The 25711-nt window shown below is 37.3% G+C and overlaps 2 protein-coding genes across 2 annotated transcripts in view; one reads left to right on the forward strand and one right to left on the reverse strand.

Annotated features, from left to right (window-relative positions):
- The window catches only part of PDCD10 (programmed cell death 10), a 167182-nt gene extending 162900 nt beyond the window's left edge, over positions 1-4282 (reverse strand). The window contains exon 1 of the mRNA XM_053710112.1: positions 4146-4282. The gene's annotated coding sequence lies outside the window, so the exon portion shown is untranslated. The remainder of the gene's footprint in view (positions 1-4145) is intronic.
- A 215-nt stretch (positions 4283-4497) lies between these two features.
- SERPINI1 (serpin family I member 1) overlaps positions 4498-25711 on the forward strand; it is a 229498-nt gene continuing 208284 nt past the window's right edge. Inside the window, exon 1 of the mRNA XM_053710113.1 lies at positions 4498-4674. The gene's annotated coding sequence lies outside the window, so the exon portion shown is untranslated. The remainder of the gene's footprint in view (positions 4675-25711) is intronic.

Here is a 25711-nt window from a genome sequence, read left to right on the forward strand (position 1 = left end):
AGAGAACATGACATCAAGCAGTCTAACCTGTCTTATTTCTAGTTCACAAAAAGTGGGTGTGGGCAGAAACTTCAAAAAAATCATACAAAACATTGTAAAACTAACCACTAAATGGTTGTGTTTACTGATAAAGTGAACAGTAGGTTTAAAATAGATTATTTATGTGGGTTACAGAAGCTTCATGTTCCCAAACTGGCTACAACTGGGGGGGGTGGGGCAAGGGAAGCAGACATCAATGAGCTGAGCATGGGGTCCCCAGGAAGACTGATTCTATGGAGAACCAATCAGAGGAGGCAGAGTAGAAATATGAATAATCCACCATGAAGCACTGACTTATAACAGGCACTGTGACCTCATGGCATGTTGTGAGTGGTAGGTCCCAGCTATGGCCTAGAGAAGACAGAAGTCATCTTGCAATCAGAGCCAAAACAATACACATTTCAGGTAGTCTGCCGTATGAGTGTGATCTCAGGACTCGAAGAGCCACTCACTGTGGGTAAACTGGAGAATTGTACATGGGATTGTTGATAATCTGTGTGTATACGTGTGAACCCAATTTATTAAAACAAAAACAAAAAAACACAACTTCTGGTTTTTGAGCTGGGTGTATGCACGGGTCACACCCTGACCTATAACATAAGTGATCAGATGTGCAAGCATTTAAAAAGCTATGTTTTATTCAAGAATAAGTCAATATGTATCACATTATGTTTTAGCTCTAAAATACTTATAATGATTAAAACGACTTTCATATAATCTTGCTTTATAGAATACGGAATATATAGTTGCATTATGTGAGTCAAAAAAGCAGCAAACAATCTGTGTAAACAATATAAAATGACTATTCGTAATATTTATATAAATAGAGGTTAGTAGGTTCAGGATGCAAAAGATTGCTTCAACCATCCTAAGTGCCCAGCCTTGCAGATTAGTGTGCACTAGCTTTACAGCATGCTAGTAATGTTAGTTTTAAAGGTACTATGTAGGCTAGGATGCTATTGGTGGCAAGGAATGGCACATTTTAAAAAGCCTGACTCGCAGATTCAACGCTAACATATAAGGCATTGGGATAACATTTCTCAGCACTGTGCCTAATTTTCAGGCCATAAAGAAAACATTGATCCATGGATGCAATAAACACTGGCATAGAAAGTGCCTGGTATAAAAGGGACAGAAACTATTTTTTGTTTCATTCTTTAGATAGAGCATGTCAATTTAAATTACGTTTCCATTTAGCTCTGTTATCTAACTAGTTTTTATCTGTATCCTTTGTTGAAAAGTATACCTAGGAAGGCTCAGAAGCTGCTGACTGGTGGAGGCACAAACACACACACATATATACATCTTGTCATTGACTTTCAGGTAGCTCCCAGCAGTGCACTGCTGCTCCTTCAACATAAGACACCAAGAAAATGAAGCAAATTAGATAAGAGCAAATTAGAAAATTGGCCTTTAAATTAAATTACTTTGCATTCTTAAAAAGTACCATAACCCTAAAGTATTTTTTAACACAGAATAGTATTAAACAAGTTAAGAATCAAATTCCCTAAAGAAGACTGAATTGAAGATGAATGAGCAATAAAGTTTTGTTATAAATATCTCAAGACCAATAATAATTGACTACACACAAACACACAACGTACAGGTGCTCTACAAGCATTCGTCTGAACTGGACACTAAAGTCATATTTTTCATTAAAAACAAATACACCAACACCAGTGTATTCCAACCAAATTTGTAATATTTAAAATTATAACAGCATTAGTCATATGAACAGTTTCAAAATATATAATAGCTAAACATAAACATAGGTAGATTAAAGGCAGATGCCAAAACTATTAGCAAGGTTGTTGTTACAATGACGAACTAGTAATTTAAAGTGAATGTAAACTCACGGTCACCTCTCATCCTCATGTTGTGAATCTTCAAAAATAAACGTTAGTTTAAGTCATGATTTTTTTTTTTAATTGAATAAGAAATGCGAATATAAACGTTTTTATCGCTATATTTCTTACTTTATTCCTCCGCCCGCCATCTTGTCCCTCAGTTCCAAGTTGATAGACAGTTCCTTTAACGAATAATCAATTACACCCAGTGGCGTCCAGCCCCTTTTTTTGTCGTCATGCGATATAACTGCGCATGCGTTCCCTTCCTATTCGTGATTGACAAGCAATGCTCGTCCACGTCTAGCGCATGCGCTAAGCATTTACTACGATTCGCAATGGATCAGGGCACGCATGCGCATATTAGCCATAGTTTTAAAACGCATGGGCTAATTGATTTCTCTTCGTGAGCGTGCTTCAGGACTACGTAATAGAGCAGGCGGGACTGCTCTATACGCAATGTAGTCAGAATACAGGAAGTCCAGGATGGGAGGTGTTATCCATCAGAACGGAGATAAGTTATAATATAAATTATAATAGGATAACATGAATTTTGAAGAAAAAAAACATTGCGGTTTCAATTATAGGTTTATTGAGAATTGTTAGTGTACATTAACAACCGTATAATTTACATTCACTTTAAGACACTTCCTAAAGGATGGTTATTTTTTCAGTCACTCACTTGTCTTCCCCTATGTCTATGGTAGCCATAGGGTTGCCAGCAGTGCTTCATAAAAACACCGGACGACCTATAGGTGATTGGATACGGGACGTAGCTGGGTTCACACAAGGTCTCCAAAAAAGCTCTAACTTAGGACTCACCCTTGATCCCACCACATATATTTTTCACAACTAAGCAGTTATTTTATCCCTGTGGTGGCCAGTAACACATGTACAGAGCAGTGATGTGACCCCTTGACTGCTAGAGGTACACACCCAGCAATGATTGAACACCCCCATGGTTGTGTGTAACACATAATAGAAAATGCACAGTGTAACTTCATTTTGAGCCATATTTCTAATGCATAAAGGCCTAGAAGGCCCTTTACATTTAGCTGCCGGGGTCTTTAAAAATACTGGACATACAAGTGTTCAGTATTTTTGTACAGATTTTACTGGACAGCCTGTTAAAATACCAGACTGTCCGGTTGAATACTGGCAACCCTAACTATAGTGCTTCTGGATCAGGCTGTGAACACCATCACTGAAAACTAGAGACAATGTGTGATATATAAAAACATAATGTAACAAACATTTGCTATATTTTCACTTTTCTTTGCACCAAAAAAGTTGCATTCAAATGTAAAAACACACATATGTAAGGGGCAATCCCTACTATTACAATGCATGCCAGGATGAGAGCAAGAATTTATGTTTCCCTGATCTAGAAACCCTAAACCTTTCACAGTGAATAATCTAACATCGATAATAAATTTATGGAGTATCATTTCCTTATACTTATGCATATGTATATTCCCTGTGACAACCTACATTACCAAGAACTGTGCAATGAGACAAATCTCTCCATACTGAGATGATTCATGAAGTTTAGAAAACGACATAACATTAGAATATCAGGAAACAGATTATTACTTGTGTAAAGAGATCTAGGTGACAGCCCCTGAATCTACAACTTTCTTGCTTCTAGAGTCTGTATCAAGGGAGCAATATTTACAAACAAGTTGAAAAGTGTTGACAAATGGTTCCTAAAATTAATGTTTCCTAATACTTTGGACTATTCTACATACCTCGTTTTATAAAATCATCCACGGTTTCCTAAAAACTGTATGGCACTTGTCACCTCAGTATTTGGGACAGTTCTTAACTTTCAAACAAATCTTGACAACACCATTAGTAGAAAAAGGCAAACGCATAGAAGTAGTTCTTAAATGTATAGCAAAGAATAACAAAAACGATTTATAAATTAAATGTTATACAAGCAACCTTGGGATAACAGGCAAATAGCTGCAGGGACATTCACCCACAGATAAAGGTGTCACCGAGATGCGACTGTCAATGGTAAGCAGCACAGTGAGACGCAACATGGTGCAGTAGGATTATTGCACAGATATACCAGGCCCAGGAGAGATAACAGAGCATACAGGGGGAGGGAAAGTCTTATCAGAGATTACTGTGCACCCCATGTCCCCAGCTGACACCTCCAGGCCCAGCCGTCAATAGCGTTACTCAGCTCACAATTAAATAGGTACACTGTAGGACTTCAACTGAGCAACGACTCGAGCTATCCGGTTCGGGAGTTACCTGTGATCCAGCGAACAGACTAAGGTCCCCGACCCACTGCAACAACAGCTCGACCCTGATTCACTGCTACCGGAAGTTCGTTCTAGGAAGTATCCACCGTCCAGAAGAAGAAATAAGGCGTTTCCCGGAATTAGTCAGACAAGTTTACCTATCAGTAGGCGGAGTCACGCCCTGCTTCAATGTGTGTATGGGAAGTGTAGTTCATGATCATCTTGGATTTGTTTCAATTATCAACGTTTTAAACTACAAATCCCAAGATGCTCTAGAACACTGGGGATTGTCACAACAAACACCCCTCTTCTCAAATAGCAATATTAAATGTCTTTGATAGACATTCTTTTTTAACCAATTATCGTTGGCAGTAAGGACAATCGGCCAAGTGATTGGTTACAAGCTTAAATCCTATGTACTCTCCTGGGGAGCTAGTGGTGCAACAGTGAGGTTGAACCTGCAGTCAGCTGGAGGAGGAGGTGGTGTAGTGTAGCATCTCCGTTATAACAGTAATTGGAGCATCAGCTTGGTCCTTAAGGTAGGTAGTGGATGCTCAACAGAAGGTCAGTGCACACACCACAGCTAATCGCATGCAGCGTGCACTTTGCCGTTTTTATTATATATTCGTAGAATATGCAATTACTTTTTTTTCTTCTTCGTTTGTGTAATAATAATAAAAAACAATCACTTTAGCTTGATTTTACTCATCGCATAGGAGGATCATTGTGGTTATTGAGCTACTCTCTTTGGTGATTGCACCTGTTTCGCTCTTGATTTTCTGTTGTCTCCATGGCAATAATATCTAAAACATCTCCTTTCCAATAGTCTTATTTAGATGTAAAACCCTTCTCTTTCGCAACCAAGTTGCCTATTCATCTTTTTCTACGGAAAAATAAGACAATTACAAATGCAAGCGGAAATGTGTTTTACCAAATGTTTTGCTGAAAAACTGGTATTATGTTAAATAACTGAATTTTCTTACTATTATTGCATTGTCATACTGCATTTTTTAAATAATCACATTTTACCCAGAACCAGCAGTTTTAATTTTCTTTATTTTGGTTCAGAATACAGTTACAGCTGAGTTGAATGTACCCTGATATAATGAGTGGTTGATGATTTATATGATATTTAGGCTGGACTGGTGATGGTAATTTCAGATTTCTTTTAGAGTAAGGGTGTGCATATTTGGATGTATAATATATTACAAAATAGATATTATAGGCTACATTTTTTTTTGCTGGCTCATGCATACTTTAATTTTAAGAAAGCAACATTTAACGATTTAAGGAAATCATTAAATAACATGAACTGGGACAAAGTATTCTCTAATAAAAATACAGAGGATAAATGGATAACATTTAAAACTTTTTTTTTAAATAAATATACATAACATACCATATGGTTATTAAAAAAAAATAAATCCAAACCAATATGGCTAAATAAAAATGTGTTAAGAGAAATTAGGAAAAAACTTAGGGCATTTAAGTTATTCAAAGAAAATAGTACAGAGTCAACATACCAAACTTATAAGGAATGTAATAAAGCGTGCAAAAAGGCAATCAAATTAGCCAAAATTGAAAATGAAAGATTAATTGCAAATGGATTTTAAGTCTGACCCTTAAAGGTTCTTTAAATACATAAATGGCAAAAAAATCTAAGGACAATATAGGTACATGAAAATGTGTGGAGGGTAGCATGATTAACAGTGACAGGGAGAAAGTTGAGGTACTAAACCAGTTATTTTCTTCTGTATACACAAGAGAAACCAATGGAGGATAGTTGGAACAAACTAGGACATGCCAGCCTGTACCATTAACTGGGTTATGTCTAGAGTAGTGTTTTTCAACCAGTGTGCCGTGGCACACTAGTGTGCCGTGAGAGATCCTCAGGTGTGCCACGGCAGACTGACAACAGTGCGGGGTCCCTCTTTCAAATTTTGAAATATTGGGAGGTATGTGACAGGCTCATCAGGCATCATTTACAACCATGACATATTGACATTCATTCACAGGCAATCATTATGATTGTTTGTGAATCAATGTCAATATGTCCTGTATAGTTTGTAGGAGGCATGGCATGACAGCACAGTACAGTGTGTGTGTGTGTGTGTGTATATATATATATATATATATATATATATATATATATATATATATATCTATATATATATATATATATATATATATATATATATATATATATATATATATATATATATATATATATATATATATATCCTGTATTAGGCTACAATGTGTGATTTTGTAAAATTTTGGGACGGTGGTGTGCCGCAGGGTTTTTTAATGTAAAAAGTGTGCCACAGCAAAAAAAAGGTTGCAAATCACTGGTCTAGAGGATATCAGGAAAAAACTTGATAATATTAAAGGGACACTGAACCCAAATTTTTGCTTTTCAATTAAAGATACAAAGAGAATGAAGAAAATTTGATAATAGGAGTAAATTAGAAAGTTGCTTAAAATTGCATGCTCTATCTGAATCATGAAAGAAAAAAAATTGGGTTCAGTGTCCCTTTAAGGTAAATAAAACTCCAGGCCCAGATGGAATACACCCAAGGGTGTTACAGGAATTTAGCGCTGTTATAGACAAACCACTACTCAATTTTTCAAGATTCATTATCCTCAGGCATAGTACCCCAGGATTGGCGTAAAGCTGATGTGGTGCCACTCTTCAAAAAGGGAAGCAGGGATGATCCAGAAGCTATAGACCAGTTGGTCTGACATCAATAGTGGGGAAGATATTTGAAGGGATTATATTGATGATCATATTTGTTTGTCAGGGTAAAACAGGATTTGTACCCTTGACATAACCTGTTGTGAACAATCTATGGAAATTAGTAACAGATTGAAGAAAAGAGGTTATCCTAGACAAATTGTTCTAAAAGCAGAACAAGTACAGAGGATCAACAGAACCACTTTGGTACAGGAACATTCAAAAGTTCGCTCCACCTCTGACAAAGATTTCCAAAGTGTAACTTTTGTCACTGAATTCAGCTCTCAGTATACTGAGATATGTAAAATTGTTAGAAAACATTTCAACTTTCTTTCAGCTGATGATAAATTGGAAAAATGTGTAAGTGATGGATTTCGCTGTTCATACAGGAGAGCCAAAACCCTTGCAAATGTGTTGTCACCTTCATCACTGCCAGAATTAAATAAACCAACCAGTTCTTGGCTGGTACATAAGGGCCTGTTTAAGTGTAGACAGAAGTGTCGGGTTTGTGAGTGTATTATGGTGTCTAACATTTTTAAATCAGAAGTGACTGGAGATACTTTTCTAATCAATAGTTGCTTGAAGTGCACCTCAACCTATATCATTTACTTACTCACTCACCTGCACAACTTGTCACCTACAATATGTAGGTTTAACCACTAATGAAATTAAGGTCTGCATTCGGAATCATCTGTCCACTATACAAGCAGGAGAAGCCAGTACACCACTGGTTAGACATTTCCTACGCCATCATAATAAGGACATTAACAGTCTGAGATGGCAAGTGATAGAAAAAGTCAACTGCCCCCCTAGGGGAGGTGACCGTGACAAACTACTGCGAAAGAGGGAGATGTATTGGATTTTTAGACTTCAGACCCGAGTTCCCTCGGGCCTGAACTCGGAATACGATCTTATTAACTTTTGGAAATAAAATTCCATTGTTTTCGATATCTCCCTCTTTCGCAGATTGTGTTTGTTACTGCAGCTGTTATAAGCATAATGTTCTTATACACATGCTCATGTATCATGTATTTATTTTTTTTTAGCAAAAAATTGCGTACTCTTGTGGTTTTTAAATCGCTTATGCGATTAATCGTGCAGCCCTAAAATAAATAAATGTGTGTATATGTATGTATTTGTATATATATATATATATATATATATATGTGTATGTATATATATATGTGTATGTATGTATGTATGTATCAGTGATGTGCTTCACCTCTCATATGGGCAAAAATATATTTTTTTTATTGGCTTTAAAAAAAAAAATTGTAAATTATTTCCCCCAGCATTTTTTTTTCTCACAGCTATATGTTGTGCAATGAAGAGGCACAATCAGGTCTGCCCACCATTACACAACATGCTGCGCCATCTACTGGATGCAAGTGGTTAAGATCATTGCATGGCTCATTAACTGCTTATTTGAGGCAGTCCTATTTGGGCTGAACCAATCCAGTGAGAGGCATTAGTAAGTGGAACATAGGGTTGGGGCTGGATGTTAAATCATATAAAACAAAACAAAAACGCAAAAAAACAACTTTCATATATTTTGTTGCTGTCCTGTGAACCTGCTAGCTTTGCTAAAGTGAAAAAGAGAGTTCTGTTCTTCCCCTCTAAGTGCAGTGGAATGTGCCACTGTCACTTCCTGAATCCTTACAGAGCAGGAGAGAGGCACAGAGAGCAGTGTTTCACCCACATCTTATTAAAGTAAGATTTTACTGAAAGATTCTGTTAGTTAAAATGATAATTTAATGAATGTGGTTTAGTGTTTTTTTTACTCTTTTACAGCAAAGGATCGTTTTTGTATTTTGTTTACTCAAACTTTACACCCACTAACTTAGCAGCTTGCCTCTGTACTTCACACTAAATTATAGACTAATTTTCTGAACTCTCTGTAGCTCTGCTGTTTTATTACTTTAAAATGCAGTGGTCCCCCCCCCCCCCCTTGTGTGTGTGTGTGTGTGTGTCTCTATCCATCTCTCTCCTTATGTGTTGTTCTCCCCCATGGTCTCTTTCTCTCTCTGTCTCTCTTCCTCCCCCTCTGACTCTCATCCCTTATGTAATGAAAGAATCTATAAGCATAATTTGCAGCATTAAAGTAAAATGTATGTTTTAAACATATTTTAATGGGCATGGATTTCTAGATCTCATAATCAGAGCAAGCATTGTGTTATCTGGCAAGAGTTTCTGTTACAATCCTTTTAGACTAAAATCAGATGTTTACTAAGTTGACCAGTTTTCCAAGACACCATTTAAAGGGACATGAAACCCATATGAAACCCATATGCAAATTTAAATAACTTTCCAATTTACATCTAATATCTAATTTTCTTTATTCTTTTGATATCCTTTGTTGAAAATCATATCTAAATATGCTTGGTGGCTGCACATAGATACCTCATGTGATTGGCTCACCCATGTGCATTGCTATTTCTTCAACAAAGGATATCTAAAGAATGAAGGCGTATCCTAGCCACTGCCTCACCATCCTCTGACGTCACTGCACGTCACTGGTATGTATATGTGGTGTGTGTGTGTATATATATATATATATATATATATATATATATATATATATATATATATATATATATATATATATATATATATATATATATGTATATGTGCGTGTGTGTATATATATATATATATATATATATATGTATGTGTGTGTGTGTGTGTATATATATATATATATATATATATATATATATATATATATATATATATATATATATATATATATATATATATATATATATATATATATATATATATATATATATATATATATATATGATACAAGAAGAAAGGCGAGGACTCAGGAACTTGAAGCCAGGTGACTTTATTTGATATACAAAGTGAGTGTCACTAACACAGGTGTGCAAGGGGTGCTAGATCTGACGCGTTTCGCGCATGTATGTACATATAAATCTGGTGTATTCACATCTCTCCCACTGTTGATATCACTCTTTGATCTCAACTCTGGATTTGTATTTATACACTTTATGAAATTTCTATATGGATATATATTGGGGGATCCTATTAAGTTATAACAATATAATATTTTTTGGTAGTACGAATTATTATCTTTCTCTTCCTTTCTTCCCTTTCTTCCCTTCTTTCGTTTGCCTTTCTCTTCTTTGGTTTTAAAGGAGATAATAGGACTTATATGTCCTATATGAGAGTTATTTATGTCTTACATATAATATGCTGATACATACTATATATTTAGATGTTTTTATGAAGGGGACTTTTTTTAAAACAATGTTTGTAAGAATGTATTTAAATAATGTTTTTATATAGAAATATCGTTTTTAGCCATAATCACTTTTAAGATGTGTATATATATTTTTTGCTTTTGATATTTCAAGATATTGATGTAGGGATATGTCTTGTAATATCCGTTTATCGCATTATGTGTAATATGAATATCAGTTAATATGCACTAGTTTTTCTTGTCTTTTATACTTCGCTTATCAATACATATGTTTTATTACACCCCGTCTGGGTTGACACGCTTAGTAAGCATCGCCGCAGTCTCCTTTTCATGCTAAGCTCATTGTTGTCTGTATCTATGACAACCTTAGAGCCTGAGAGGGAGTCTCTCTTGATTCTGCGCATGTCTGGAAATAACGTTTTGCGTGTCACGGACTCCGGAAATGCTAGTTTGCGTGTCAAACCATTCACGGCGGAATAGAAAATTGAATGTAGCAATTTTTGGGCACTATTTAAAGGTGCGTTTTGTAATAGTCCTTACCTCTGATGAAGAAGGGAATCTAAATTACTTACCCCTTCGAAACGCGTAAGATATTTAAGGAAGGTGCACTGCTTGTTTATGGTTTTGGATTTAACTGTGCCTCTGTGTATCTGGAGCCTTTGATTTCACCTTGAACTGTCTTCCCTACTACGGATGATTACAGGACTTCTGGGCATCAGCTTTCACTTCTTTTATGTGCTATTATCATACCTCATTAGTTGAGGTTCATTAATGTGAGTGTAACTTATTGTGTGTCAGTTTTTGTTCTATTAAAGCAGTTTTACACTATGTCTGCTTTTCTGGTTCCTTTTCTATGACACCTATACTGGAATTGGAAGTTACTACTCACTAAAGAGAGCACGAGGAGTCTGGGAAGGTTCTACTATCAGTATTCCAAGACACAGAAGTTTATATACTAGGAGACCCACAGTTATCGTATTCCATCCATTCTACAGGAGGTGCCTTGCCCATCTATGAAAGTGCTACATTCTTACCTCATTTGATTGAGGTCTTTTGAAGTAAGTGTACATCCGTTAGGGGATTATCGCATGAAGATTGTTTTCTCTACATCTGATGTGCACTGGAATACTTTATTTTAGACTTATTATTGGGCTTAGACCAATCTCTTATTCACCTAATATCTCCCTCTGATATATTAGTTTTTTATTTGTTTTTTACTTATTTTATGGATTTGATTTTGTATATGTAATAATTTTTATTATTTCTTATCTTATGTACTGTTCTATATTTACATTGTTGTACATTGATTGTGTTCTCTAGCTTTTGGTTCTCTGCGCCACCCTGCTCATATATATATATATATATATATATATATATATATATATATATATATATATATATATATATATATATATATATATATATATATTATACACACACCACTTTCAGACCGGACCGGGTACACATCCCATGACCCTGCAACATGCTCAGCCCTGTGTGCTCACTGGCACTCACAGGAAGCTGTGATATCCCCAGAGTCACAGGCAGTTAACCCCAGACAGGTCTGGGTGCAAGAACCATAGGGAAAACAAATTAATACAACACACAGAGAAAGTCCAGCACTCACTTACAAGCTCTCAGCTAAGATTACAAGCAAAATGGAAGGTTTAGTTACCACATTTGGCCAAATTGGACATGCCCAGGTTCCATGTCAAGGTCCCTTTCTAAAACAGCCACACAATGCAAGCTCTCAATCCAACAAACTGGGAACAGGTGAATGGTGCACAGGCTTATGTTATCAGGGTCCCAGGTTTTTGGAAGGGACCTTGACGTGGTACCTAAGCTTGTCCCATGTAACTAACCCTTCCATTCTGCTTTTAATCTTAGCTGAGAGCTTTTGAGTGCTGGACTTTCTCTATGTGTGTATGTAATATATATATTTTAGGGCTGGGCGATATGGGGGGGAAAAAATCCACACAATTTCTCAGGTTACATTAGGCTCAAATATGATACCACGTACGATGTTTAAATAAAGGACATGACACCAAAAATGGTTCATTCATTATGATAGATCATTTACTGTATTTTTAAACAACTTCCCAATTTACTTCTATTTTCATATTTGCTTCATTCTCTTAATATCCTTTTGTTGGAGTAGCAATACACACCTCAAAGTAAGCTCAACACTTTTGGAGTACAAATTAGACCTGTAAATTATAAAAACGTATATGGCCGCGGGTAGGGTCATTCATCTATTTTTCTAAGACAGATTTATATGTATAATAGTGCATCACACAAAGATCTGTAAAAATCTAGATCTTTGTGGGTTGCACTGTTAAACAAATAAATCTGGCTCGGAAAAGAGCAGAAGGCTGTGGCCATATTTGGCACTTGTTTATAAAAACGAATGCTGAACGCACATGTCTAATACTAATGAGGCATATATTTGCAGCCTCCAAGCAGCAGCTAACTCTCAGTATTGCATTGCTGCTCCTGAACATATCTAGGTATGTTTATCAACAAAGGATACAGAGACAATAAAGCAAATTAGATAAGATAAAAGTTCTTTAAAATTGCGTGCTTTATCTGAATCATGAAAGCTTAACTTTTAAAGGTCCATAATAGTTGAAAAATGACATTATAAACTATTAGAGCATGTCATTTTACGACTATTGACCCTGCTCTGCTGTGTGTAACTCCCCCAAAGGGGTTAAACACACGGTAGAAGTGCCATTTGGGACCTGTGGTGCAACGCTGGTCCCGAGTGGAACCTGCTGATATCTGGATCCAACCAGCAGTGCTAGCTAAGCTGAGTTATGTGTCGAGTTCTGCTCAGGACCAGTAGAGAACCATTGGTATAGGGTCGATGTTTGACTGAATTATTTCATTGGTTAAAGGAACAGCAAAGTCACAATTAAACATGGTTCAGGTAGTGCACGCAACTTTCCAATTTAATTCTATTGTCTTATTTAATCCATTCTCTTGGTCTCCTTTGTTGATAAACCTACCTAGCTCGACTGAGGAGCAGAAATACACTACTTGCACTTAGCTGCTGATTGGTGGCTGAATGTTTTCAGTTATCTACCAATAGTGCATTTCTGTACTTTCTTCAACTAAGGATTCCAATAGAATGGAGTAAATTTTATATTAGTTGTTTAAGATTGTATGCTCTTATCTGAATCATGCAAGAACAATGTTGGGTTTGATATCCCTTTAATCATAAGCATTGATTAAAAAAGAGTTGGTTTTAAAAGCCCTGTTAAAGTAAGCAGAAGAAAAAAAAAACGAGTTACTGTAAAGAATGTTCAGCAAAAGCATAGTCTGCTTTAAGGGATATGAAAACAAAAAAAATAATTTCATGATTCCCATAGAGCTTGCGATTTTTTTTTTTTTGATTTTTTTTTTAACAACTTTCTTATTTACTTCTGTTATTAATTTTTCTTCGTTCTCTTGCTATCTTTTGTTTAAAAGCAGAGGCTTATGCCCAGGAGCCGGCCCATTTCTTTAGTACTAACTATATGGCAGCAGTTTTGAAAGAATGGTATCCCTTTGCTAGAGTACTAGATGGCAGCGCAATTTTCTGCCCTGTAGTGCTCCAGGATGCCTACCTAGGTATCTCATCAACACAGAATATTATGGGAACAAACAAAGTCAATTGGACACTTTTTTTTAAAATGGTTTGCTCTGTCAGAATCACAAAAGAATATTTTGGGTTTAATATCCCTTTAAGTGTGCTAATCTGTACAAATGAAAATTGTACTTGTTTCACTCCCTCCAAAGAAGTTAAGAGTTCGTTCTTCATACTTTGGTATTGCTGAAAGGTGTCTGAACCTGCAACATTCTACATCAGTTGGTGCTAAACAAATAAAAAAAAAAAAAAACAAGGAGCGAAAGGTATTTGTCTCATATGCTAGCAATTGTAGTCGGCAGATAAGATTACTTGTAAACATTGTAATTTTATAAAATAATGTAATCCCCCTAGTCCGTGAGTTAAAAGCTGGACTTTTGTCACGCCTGATATTGGCTCAACTATTTTTTATTATTTTTAACCCCCACAAAGACAAGGCTGTTTCCCTTGTCTAGGTTGTTGTCACTGTAATAGTTTAAGGTATAGCTCTTTTTTTTTTTTTTTTTTTTCTAAACCTGCCTAAAGGTTAAAGTGCTTTTTTGCATGTAAATACTAGCTATAAAATAGATATCCTTGTGGTCTGCTGTATGTTGGCAAGACTACCCTATAGGGTTTATGACTGTATCACAGAACACAAATCTAATATTAGGAATACATATCCTAAATCTCCAGTTTGCTAGCCACTTTTTAGAAGCAGAATATATAATTAGTCACAGGGTGGATTTGATTTGAATCAAATCACTTTAAATCAGTATTCAATAAGTAAGAGTTCTAGTTTAAAGTGAAGGTAAACTTTGGTGAATGGAAGCCTGTTTTTTTAAAAATACTATTAAAACAGGGGCACTTTCATTCATCAAAGTTTACAAAGCAGCCGTTTTGTTAAAAAAAATTACCTTTTTTTCTTTTCACTGCTACAGCAGCTTCCCCTACATAGAGATCCTCTAGTCACACATCAGCAATGACTAATCCGGCTGCTTCCTCCAATCACAGCATGGCCTCAGGCAATGACTACCCTGGGGGGAAAGCTGTGATTGGAGGAAGCAGGATTAGTCATTGCTGATGTGTGAATAAAGGATCTCTATGTGGGGGGAAGCTGCTGTAGCAGTGAAAAGAAGAAAAAAAAGGTAATTTTTTTTTTTTTAACAAAACAGCTGCTTTGTAAACTTTGATGAATGAAAGTGCCCCTGTTTTTAATAGTATTTTTAAAAAACGGGCTTTCATTCATCATAGTTTACCTTCACTTTAATAGGTTAAACTTTTCAGCTATACTTTATTGGAAGGAGAAAAATAATCATTACCTTAATAACAAGTTTTAACTAAAACAACATTTATAGGTTTCACTTTCATTTTTAATGCTTGCCCCTTCCTCCTCACCCTTAGATCCTTGTGCAGTTCTTTCTCACTCCAAACAATTTTCTAATTGAGATTCTTGGAACTTAGTAAGCGGCTGAATATGTGTACATAGAATTCCAGGGTTACAATGCGCTTAAAGGGAGAGTAAAATCAAAATTAAACTTTCATGATTCAAATAGTTTTAAACAACTTTCCAATGTTCATCTATTCTCTAATTTGCTTTGTTGAAAAGCATATCTAGATAGCCTGGAAAGAAACAATGCATTACTGGGAGCATGCTGCTGATTGGTTTCTACATTTATATGCTCCTTGTCATTGTCATACCAAATGTGTTCAGAAAGCCCCTAGTAGTACATTTTTCCTTTTAGCAAAGGATTCCAAGAGAATGAAGCAAATTCAGATTATAGAATTTAAATCTGAAAGTTGCTTTAAAATTGTGTGCTCTTTCCGAATCACAAAAGGAAAAAAAGTGTTTATGTCCCTTTTAAAGGGACATGAGACCCATCCTTTTTTCCCCCCATGATTCTGAAAGAGCATGCAATTAAAAAAAATAAAATCTAATTTACTCCTATTATCAAATTTTGTTTTTTTCTATTTGTATCTTTTGTTCAAAAGCAGGGACATAAACTTAGGAGTGTGCAAGTAGCTGGAGCACACTATGTCAGCAGTTTTGCAAGAATGATGTCCATATACAAGAGCACTAGATGGCAGCACTATTTCCTGCCCTTTAGTGCTCCCGACAACTACACATTGTATCAACAAAAAATACAATGGGAATTAATTAAATTTGATAATAGTAAATCACAGGAAACCTTGTTTTTTAAAATTGTTTGCTTTTACTGAATCACAAAAGAAAGATTTTAGGTTTCAAATTCCTTTAAGTTCTGTTTCTCACCTTCTATTTATTATAACATTTTTACTGTGAAGAAAAGGCAGGCTATTTCTGCAGACACAATTTACCGTTATAAGAACTGTGAGATGTGATAATATCTTCAAAATAGAAAAACTGCCCAACATAATTTTTACAGAAATCTCTTGGAGAGCGTTTCATTGTGAGGGGATTACAGGAACTAATTTACCAAAACAAAATTAAATAATTAAAATAAACATAATGAATATACAGCCTAATTTATTATTTTGTACAGCTGTATAATGAGGAGTTAATAATAAAAAATAATAAAAAATAATAATAAAAAAATCAAATTAATAAAAATTATTATTTTGTAAAATACTGTTGATATTTTGTTGGAGGTCTTTGGGTTAGGTTTGTATTATGATTACTAATTATAATTAGACATGAAAATTGTATATAAATATATGGAGAATAACCCAAAAAGTTAGGAACCATGGATAAAATTCTAGGAGCCAGTGGCTCTCAGGCTCCTGTGTTTATCGAACCCTTTGCTAGACCATGCAGTGTGCACCCATTTGATAACTCTAGTTCTGGGTTTCTTCCCTGAAAATGTTGCCATCTATCTGGCATTATGAAGTAGCTGAGTGGGTGCAGTGTAATTCTTTGCAGTATGATAACATATCCTGTTACTAAGCTTATAATGTCAATTTTCATGTGAAAGTGCGCCGTTCTGAAACGATGCCCCCATCTGCTTCTTCCTGGTTAACTTACCCAGCATTGACAAAACCAGCTTCCTCCAATCACAGCGTGGCCTCAGGCAATGATTCCCCGGGGGGGAGGAAAACTGTGATTGGAGGATGCCAGAATCGTCATTGCTGCCGTATGAAGAGGCTTGCGACGGGCTGGTGAAGCACTGGAGCGGCTTCAAGAAGAAAAGGGAAGTATTTTAAGAAAACTGGTGAAATGTAAACTTTCATGAATGAAAGTGCCCCTGTTTTTAATGTTTTTAAAAACCGGGCACTCATTCTGGAAAGTTTACATTCACTTTAAGCTATCTGAAGCACAAATACATTTCATAATTTAACATAAATTAATTTAATGATAATTTGTGCAACAAACATTGAACAAATACTAGTTATTTTTAATATTCCCTAAAATTGTAGCCATGTGTTCAGTAAAATCAGTCTGGTAGTTTGCCCATTAAAGGGACAGTCAAGTATAAATTAAACTTTCATTATTCAGATAGGACTTTTAATTGACTTTCCAATTTACTTTTATCATCAAATTTGCTTTTTTCTCTTGGTATTCTTAGTTTAAACTAAACATAGGTAGGTTCATATGCTAATTTCTAAGCCTTTGAGGGCTGCCTCTTATCACATGCTTTTTAAATCTCTTTTCAACACAGAGACAGAAAGTACACGTGGGCTATATAGATAACACTGTGTTCAGGCACAGAAAGTTATTTAAGATCTAGCACAATACAATGCTAAATTTAAGACAATAGATAATAAACAGTCACAGTCATGTGATCAGGGGGCTGGAAGAAGGTTCCTAGATACAAGGTAATCACAAAGGTAAAAAGTACATTAATATAACTGTTGGTTATGCAAAACTGGGGAATGAGTAATAAAGGGATTATCTATCTTTTAAAACAATAACAATTCTATGGTTGACTGTCCCTTTAAGGGCTAGATTACAAGTGAAGCGCCAATTTATTGCACACCAGTAAACGTGCAAACGTTGTTTATGGTTGCACGATAAATAACCAGCAGGTGGGGGCTGTTAGAAAAAAGTCACTGAAAAGTGCCTTTACTTTGCGGTCTATAGGGTCTGTGTTTAAACTTTTAATATTTTATATACATATATATTTGTGTGTGTGTATACGTGTGTACTGCTGAGCGGCACTGGAGAAAATCTAGGAGTTCAGCTGATTTTCAACATTACAAATTTATCTTGAACTTCTACTCTGCCCTTAATTTCCATAAGCAACACTACTTCTCTACTCTTATCTCTAATCTTTCTTCAAACCCAAAACGTTTGTTCTCCACTTTCAATACTCTTCTCCGCCCTCCCCCACCTCCTAATACAACTTCTCTGTCAGCTCAAGACTTTGCCAACCACTTCAATAACAAAATTGACTCCATCAGAAATGAAATAAACTCTTAACATAATTCCACTCTCTCACCCCCTCAAATGCTCTCAATCAACCACAACCCACATAACCTTAAACGTAGCTCATTCTCCCCTGTTACTGAGGAAGAAGTTTCAGCACTTATACTGCGCTCTCACCTCACTACCTGTCCCCTTGACCCTATCCCCTCACAGCTACTCCCCTCCCTCTCTGCCACCCTTACCCCTATACTCACACACACTTTCAACCTCTCCCTCAGTACCGGTATATTTCCCTCATCGCTGAAACATGCACTGGTCACACCTATCCTCAAAAAAACCTTCCCTTGATCCTACCTCCCCATCCAACTACCACCCTATTTCCCTCCTCCCTCTTGAATCAAAGCTTCTCAAAAAACTAGCTTATGCACGCCTATCCCCTTTCCTTACAATAAACTCCCTCCTTGACCCATTGCAATCTTGATTTCGTCCCCATCACTCCACAGAGACAGCAATTGTTAAGGTTACCAATGACCTACTTACAACAAAATCAAAAGGCCACTTCTCTCTGCTTATCCTCCTTGATCTGTCCGCAGCCTTTGACATTGTTGACCACCCTCTCTTGCTCCAAACCCTCCAATCCTTCGGCATATGTGACACAGCCCTCTCGTGGCTCTCTTCCTACCTGTCAAACCGTACCTTTAGTGTAGCCTTCTCTGGGGCCTCCTCTGCCCCGTCACCACTTTCTGTCAGAGTACCGCAAGGCTCTGTCCTCGGTCCCCTTCTCTTCTCAATCTACACGTCATCACTAGGTTCCCTAATAAAGTCCCACGGTTTACAATATAATTTGTATGCCGATGACACCCAAATCTACTTCTCTGCACCAGACCTTTCTCCTTCCTTGCTAACCCGTGCCACTAACTGTCTTTCTCACATCTCCAACTGGATGTCCTCTCACTACCTCAAGCTAAATCTCTCCAAAACTGAGCTTCTTATTTCCCCCCCTTCTTCTAAACTCTCCACCCCCCAGTCTCTCTATAACTGTCGACAACTCCATTACCCCTACCCCGCATGCCCGATGTCTCGGGGTCACATTTGACTCAGATCTTTCTTTCACTCCTCACATTCAGTCCTTGGCTAAAGCCTGCCACTTCCACCTTAAAACATCTCTAAAATTAGACACTTCCTTACACAAGACACAACTAAGATTTTAATCCACTCTCTCATTCTCTCCCGCCTCGATTACTGAAATTCTGTCCTCTCTGGTCTCTCTAGCTCCTTTACAATCCATAATGAATGCCTCTGCCAGACTCATCTTCCTTACACGTCGCTCTTCATCTGCTGCACCTCTCTGCCAATCTCTTCACTGGCTTCCTCTTGCCTCTAGGATCAAACACAAAATTCTCATTCTGACATACAAAGCCCTCAACTGCACTGCTCCCCCCCTATATCTCAGACCTTGTCTCCAGATACTCTCCCTCCCGTCCCCTTCTCTCTGCTCACGACCTCCTACTCTCCTCCTCTGTTGTCACCTCATCACACTCCCGTTTACAGGACTTCTCCAGACTGGCTCCCATCTTGTGGAACTCTCTGCCTCGCTCCACAAGACTCTCTTCTAGTTTTAAAAGCTTCAAGTACTCCCTAAAGACTCTACTGTTCAGGGATGCATACAACCTACACTAACCTATCTTTATACCAGTTCCTCTCCTCCATTGCTATCCCCTGAACCCCCTTAGCATGTAAGCCTAAGAGTCCAGCTGTTTGTTGATCACCTTCTCAAGAGCTGACTACAACAGTGCAACTCTTGGCAGGGCCCTCTACCCATTTGATCCCTATAATTGTGTTGTTGTACTCCGTCTTTGTTAATAGCACTGCGGAATCTGTTGGCGCTCTACAAATAACCGATAATAATAATACACATATAAACACATATATATGTATATATTCATATATATTTTAATTTCTTTCATGTAATTAGCAAGAGTCCATGAGCTAGTGACGTATGGGATATACATTCCTACCAGGAGGGGCAAAGTTTCCCAAACCTTAAAATGCCTATAAATACACCCCTCACCACACCCACAATTCAGTTTTACAAACTTTGCCTCCGATGGAGGTGGTGAAGTAAGTTTGTGCTAGATTCTACGTTGATATGCGCTCCGCAGCAAGTTGGAGCCCGGTTTTCCTCTCAGCGTGCAGTGAATGTCAGAGGGATGTGAGGAGAGTATTGCCTATTTGAATGCAGTGATCTCCTTCTACGGGGTCTATTTCATAGGTTCTCTGTTATCGGTCGTAGAGATTCATCTCTTACCTCCCTTTTCAGATCGACGATATACTCTTATATATACCATTACCTCTGCTGATTCTCGTTTCAGTACTGGTTTGGCTTTCTACAAACATGTAGATGAGTGTCCTGGGGTAAGTAAATCTTATTTTCTGTGACACTCTAAGCTATGGTTGGGCACTTTGTTTATAAAGTTCTAAATATATGTATTCAAACATTTATTTGCCTTGACTCAGAATGTTCAACATTCCTTATTTTCCAGACAGTCAGTTTCATATTTGGGATAATGCATTTGAATTAATCATTTTTTCTTACCTTCAGAAATTTGACTCTTTTTTTTCCTGTGGGCTGTTAGGCTCGCGGGGGCTGAAAATGCTTAATTTTATTGCGTCATTCTTGGCGCAGACTTTTTTGGCGCAAAAATTCTTTTCCGTTTCCGGCGTCATACGTGTCGCCGGAAGTTGCGTCATTTTTTTGACGTTATTTTGCGCCAAAAATGTCGGCGTTCCGGATGTGGCGTTATTTTTGGCGCCAAAAGCATTTAGGCGCCAAATAATGTGGGCGTCTTATTTGGCGCTAAAAAATAAGGGCGTCGCTTTTGTCTCCACATTATTTAAGTCTTATTTTTTCATTGCTTCTGGTTGCTAGAAGCTTGTTCTTTGGCATTTTTTTCCCATTCCTGAAACTGTCATTTAAGGAATTTGATCAATTTTGCTTTATATGTTGTTTTTTCTCTTACATGTTGCAAGATGTCTCACGTTGCATCTGAGTCAGAAGATACTACAGGAAAATCGCTGTCTAGTGCTGGAGCTACCAAGCTAAGTGTATCTGCTATAATTTTTGGTATCTGTTTCTCCAGCTGTTGTTTGTATTGCATGTCATGACAAACTTATTAATGCAGATAAAATTTCCTTTAGTACTGTTACATTACCTGTTGCTGTTCCGTCAACATCTAATTTTCAGAGTGTTCCTGATAAACATAAGAGATTTTATTTTTTAAATCCATTAAGAAGGCTATGTCTGTTATTTCTCCTTCTAGTTTACATAAAAGTCTTTTAAAAACTTCTCTTTTTTCAGATGAATTTTTAAATGAACATCATCATTCTGATACTGATAATGGTTCTTCTGGTTCAGAGGTTTCTGTCTCAGAGGTTGATGCTGATAAATCTTTGTATTTGTTCAAGATGGAATTTATTCGTTCTTTATTTAAAGAAGTATTAATTGTATTAGGAATAGAGGATTCTGGTCCTCTTGATACTAAATCTAAACGTTTAAATAAGGTTTTTAAATCTCCTGTAGTTATTCCAGAAGTGTTTAATCTCCCTGATGCTATTTCTGAAGTAATTTCCAGGGAATGGAATCATTTGGGTAATTCTTTTACTCCTTCTAAACGTTTAAGCAATTATATCCTGTGCCATCTGACAGATTAGAGTTTTTTTGGGACAAAATCCCTAAGGTTATGGGGCTGTCTCTACTCCTGCTAAATGTGCTACTATTCCTACGGCAGATAGTAATTCATTTAAGGATCCTTTAGATAGGAAAATTGAATCCTTTCTAAGAAAAGCTTACTTATGTTCAGGTAATCTTCTTAGACCTGCTATATTTTTAGCGGATGTTGCTGCAGCTTCAACTTTTTGGTTAGAAGCTTTAGCGCAACAAGTAACAGATCATAATTTTATAGCATTATTATTATTCTATAATATGCTAATAATTTTATTGGTGATACCATCTTTTGATATCATTAGAGTTGATGTCAGGTATATGTCTCTAGCTATTTTAGCTAGAAAAGCTTTATGGATTAAACTTGGAATGCTGATATGTCTTCTAAGTCAACTTTGCTTTCCTTTTCTTTCCAGGGTAATAAATTATTATTTCAACTGTTTCTGGAAGGAAGGGAACTTTTTTACCAAAGGATAAAATCTAAGGTAAATTTAGGTCTAATAATCATTTTCGTTCCTTTCCTCACAATAAGGAACAAAAGCCTGATCCTTCATCCTCAGGAGCGGTATCAGTTTGGAAACTATTTCCAGTTTGGAATATATCCAAGCCTTATAGAAAACCTATAGCCAGCTCCTAAGTACCCATGAAGGTGCGGACCTTATTCCAGCTCAGCTGGTATGGGGCAGATTACGTTTTCTTCAAAGAAATTTTGATCAATTCCGTTCTCAATTTCTGGTTTCAGAACATTGTTTCAGAAAGGTACAGAATTGGCTTCAGTTAAGGCCTCCTGCTAAGAGATTTTTTTCTTTCCCGTGTCCCAGTTAACACAGCAAAGGCTCAGCATTTCTGAAATGTGTTTCAGATCTAGAGTTGGCTGGAGTAATTATGCCAGTTCCAGTTCTGGAACAGGGGCTGGGGTTTTTATTTTATCTCTTCATTGTACCAAAGAAGGTCAATTCCTTCAGACCAGTTCCGGATCTATCAATATTGAATCGTTATGTAAGGATACCAACATTCAGTTTCTGTAGGACTGTCCTGCCTTTTGTTTAGCAAGGGCATTATATGTCTACAATAGATTTACAGGATGTGTATCTGCATATTCCGATTCATCCAGATCACTTTTAGTGTCTGAGATTCTCTTTTTAGACAAGCATTACCAGTTTTGTGGCTCTACCGTTTGGCCTAGCCTCAGTTCCAAGAATTTTTTTTTTCAAAGGTTCTCGGTGCCCTTCTTTCTGTAATCAGAGAACAGGGTTTTGGTATTTCCTTATTGGACGATATCTGGGTACTTGCTCAGTCTTCCCATTTTCGAAGAATCTCATACGAATCGACTTGTGTTGTTTCTTCAAGTTCATGGTTGGAGGATCAATTTACCAATCAGTTCATTGATTCCTCAGACAAGGGTAACCTTTTTAGGTTTCTAGAATAGATTCAGTGTCTATGACTCTGTCCTTGTCAGACAAGAGAAGTTTAACATTGATTTCAGCTTGTCAAAACCTTCAGTCACAATCATTCCCTTTGGTAGCCTTATGCATGGAAATTTTAGGTCTTAGGACTGCCGCATCAGATGCGATCTCCTTTGCTCGTTTTCACATGCGACCTCTTCAGCTCTGTATGCTGAACCAATGGTGCAGGGATTACTCAAAGATATCTCAATTAATATCTTTAAACCGATTATACGACACTCTCTGACATGGTGGACAGATCACCATCGTTTAGTTCAGGGGGCTTCTTTGTTCTTCCGACCTGGACTATAATCTCAACAGATGCAAGTCTTACAGGTTGGGGAGCTGTGTGGTGGTATCTGACGGCACAAGGGGTTTGGGAATCTCAGGAGGTGAGATTTCCGATCAATTTTTTGGAACTCCGTGCAATTTCAGAGCTCTTCAGTCTTGGCCTCTTCTGAAGAGAGAGTTGTTCATTTGTTTTCAGATAGACAATGTCACAACTGTGGCATACATCAATCATCAAGGAGGGACTCACAGTCCTCTGGCTATGAAAGAAGTATCTCGAATTTTGGTTTCGGCGGAATCCAGCTCCTGTCTAATCTCTGCGGTTCATATCCCAGGTATGGACAATTGGAAAGCGGATTATCTCAGTCGCCAAACGTTGCACCTGGGCGAATGGTCCTTCACCCAGAGGTATTTCCTCAGATTGTTCAAATGTGGGAACTCCCAGAAATAGATCTGATGGCTTCTCATCTAAACAAGAAACTTCCCTGGTTTCTGTCCGGATCCAGGGATCCTCGGGCGGAGGCAGTGGATGCATTATCTCTTCCTTACAAGTGTCATCCTGCCTATATCTTTCCGCCTCTAGTTCTTCTTCCAAGGGTATTCTCCAATATTCTAAAGGAATGCTCGTTTGTCCTGCTGGTAGCTCCAGCATGGCCTCACAGGTTTTGGTATGTGGATCTTGTCCGGATGGCCTCTTGCCAGCTGTGGACTCTTCCGTTAAGACCAGTCTTTCTGTCTCAAGGTTCTTTTTTCCATCAGGATCTCAAAACCTTAATTTTAAGGTGTGGAGTTTGAACGCTTGATTCTTGGTCAAAGAGGTTTCTCTGACTCTGTGATTGATACTATGTGACAGGCTCGTAAATCTGTATCTAGAGAGATATATTATAGAGTCTGGAAGACTTATATTTCTTCAGGATGGTTTAGATAAAGGTTTGTCCGCAAGTTTCTTGAAAGACAAATCTCTGCTCTTTCTGTTCTTTTTCACAGAAGGATTGCTAATCTTCCTGATATTCATTGTTTTGTACAAGCTTTGGTTCGTATAAAACCTGTCATTAAGTCAATTTCTCCTCCTTGGAGTTTGAATTTGGTTCTGGGGGCTCTTCAAGCTCCTCCTTTTGAACCCATGCATTCTTTGGTCAATATATTACTTTCTTGGAAAGTTTTGTTTCTTTTGGCCATCTCTTCTGCCAGAAGAGTCTGTGAATTATCTACTCTTTTTTGTGAGTCTCCTTTTCTGATTTCTCCAACATAGGTGTGTCCGGTCCACGGCGTCATCCTTACTTGTGGGATATTCTCTTCCCCAACAGGAAATGGCAAAGAGCCCAGCAAAGCTGGTCACATGATCCCTCCTAGGCTCCGCCTACCCCAGTCATTCTCTTTGCCGTTGTACAGGCAACATCTCCACGGAGATGGCTTAGAGTTTTTTAGTGTTTAACTGTAGTTTTTATTATTCAATCAAGAGTTTGTTATTTTAAAATAGTGCTGGTATGTACTATTTACTCAGAAACAGAAAAGAGATGAAGATTTCTGTTTGTATGAGGAAAATGATTTTAGCACCGTAACTAAAATCCATGGCTGTTCCACACAGGACTGTTGAGAGCAATTAACTTCAGTTGGGGGAACAGTGTGCAGTCTCTTACTGCTTGAGGTATGACACATTCTAACAAGACGATGTAATGCTGGAAGCTGTCATTTTCCCTATGGGATCCGGTAAGCCATGTTTATTAAGATAGTAAATAAGGGCTTCACAAGGGCTTATTAAGACTGTAGACTTTTTCTGGGCTAAATCGATTCATTATTAACACATATTTAGCCTTGAGGAATCATTTATTCTGGGTATTTTGATATGATTATATCGGCAGGCACTGTTTTAGACACCTTATTCTTTAGGGGCTTTCCCTAATCATAGTCAGAGCCTCATTTTCGCGCCGGTATGGCGCACTTGTTTTTGAGGACAGCATGGCATGCAGCTGCATGTGTGTGGAGCTCTGATACATAGAAAAGTCTTTCTGAAGGCATCATTTGGTATCGTATTCCCCTTTGGGCTTGGTTGGGTCTCAGCAAAGCAGATTCCAGGGACTGTAAAGGGGTTAAATATAAAAACGGCTCCGGTTCCGTTATTTTAAGGGTTAAAGCTTCCAAATTTGGTGTGCAATACTTTTAAGGCTTTAAGACACTGTGGTGAAATTTTGGTGAATTTTGAACAATTCCTTCATACT

This window comes from Bombina bombina, chromosome 4 (genome assembly GCF_027579735.1).
Source record: "Bombina bombina isolate aBomBom1 chromosome 4, aBomBom1.pri, whole genome shotgun sequence".
Classification (NCBI taxonomy): Eukaryota; Metazoa; Chordata; class Amphibia; order Anura; family Bombinatoridae; genus Bombina; species Bombina bombina.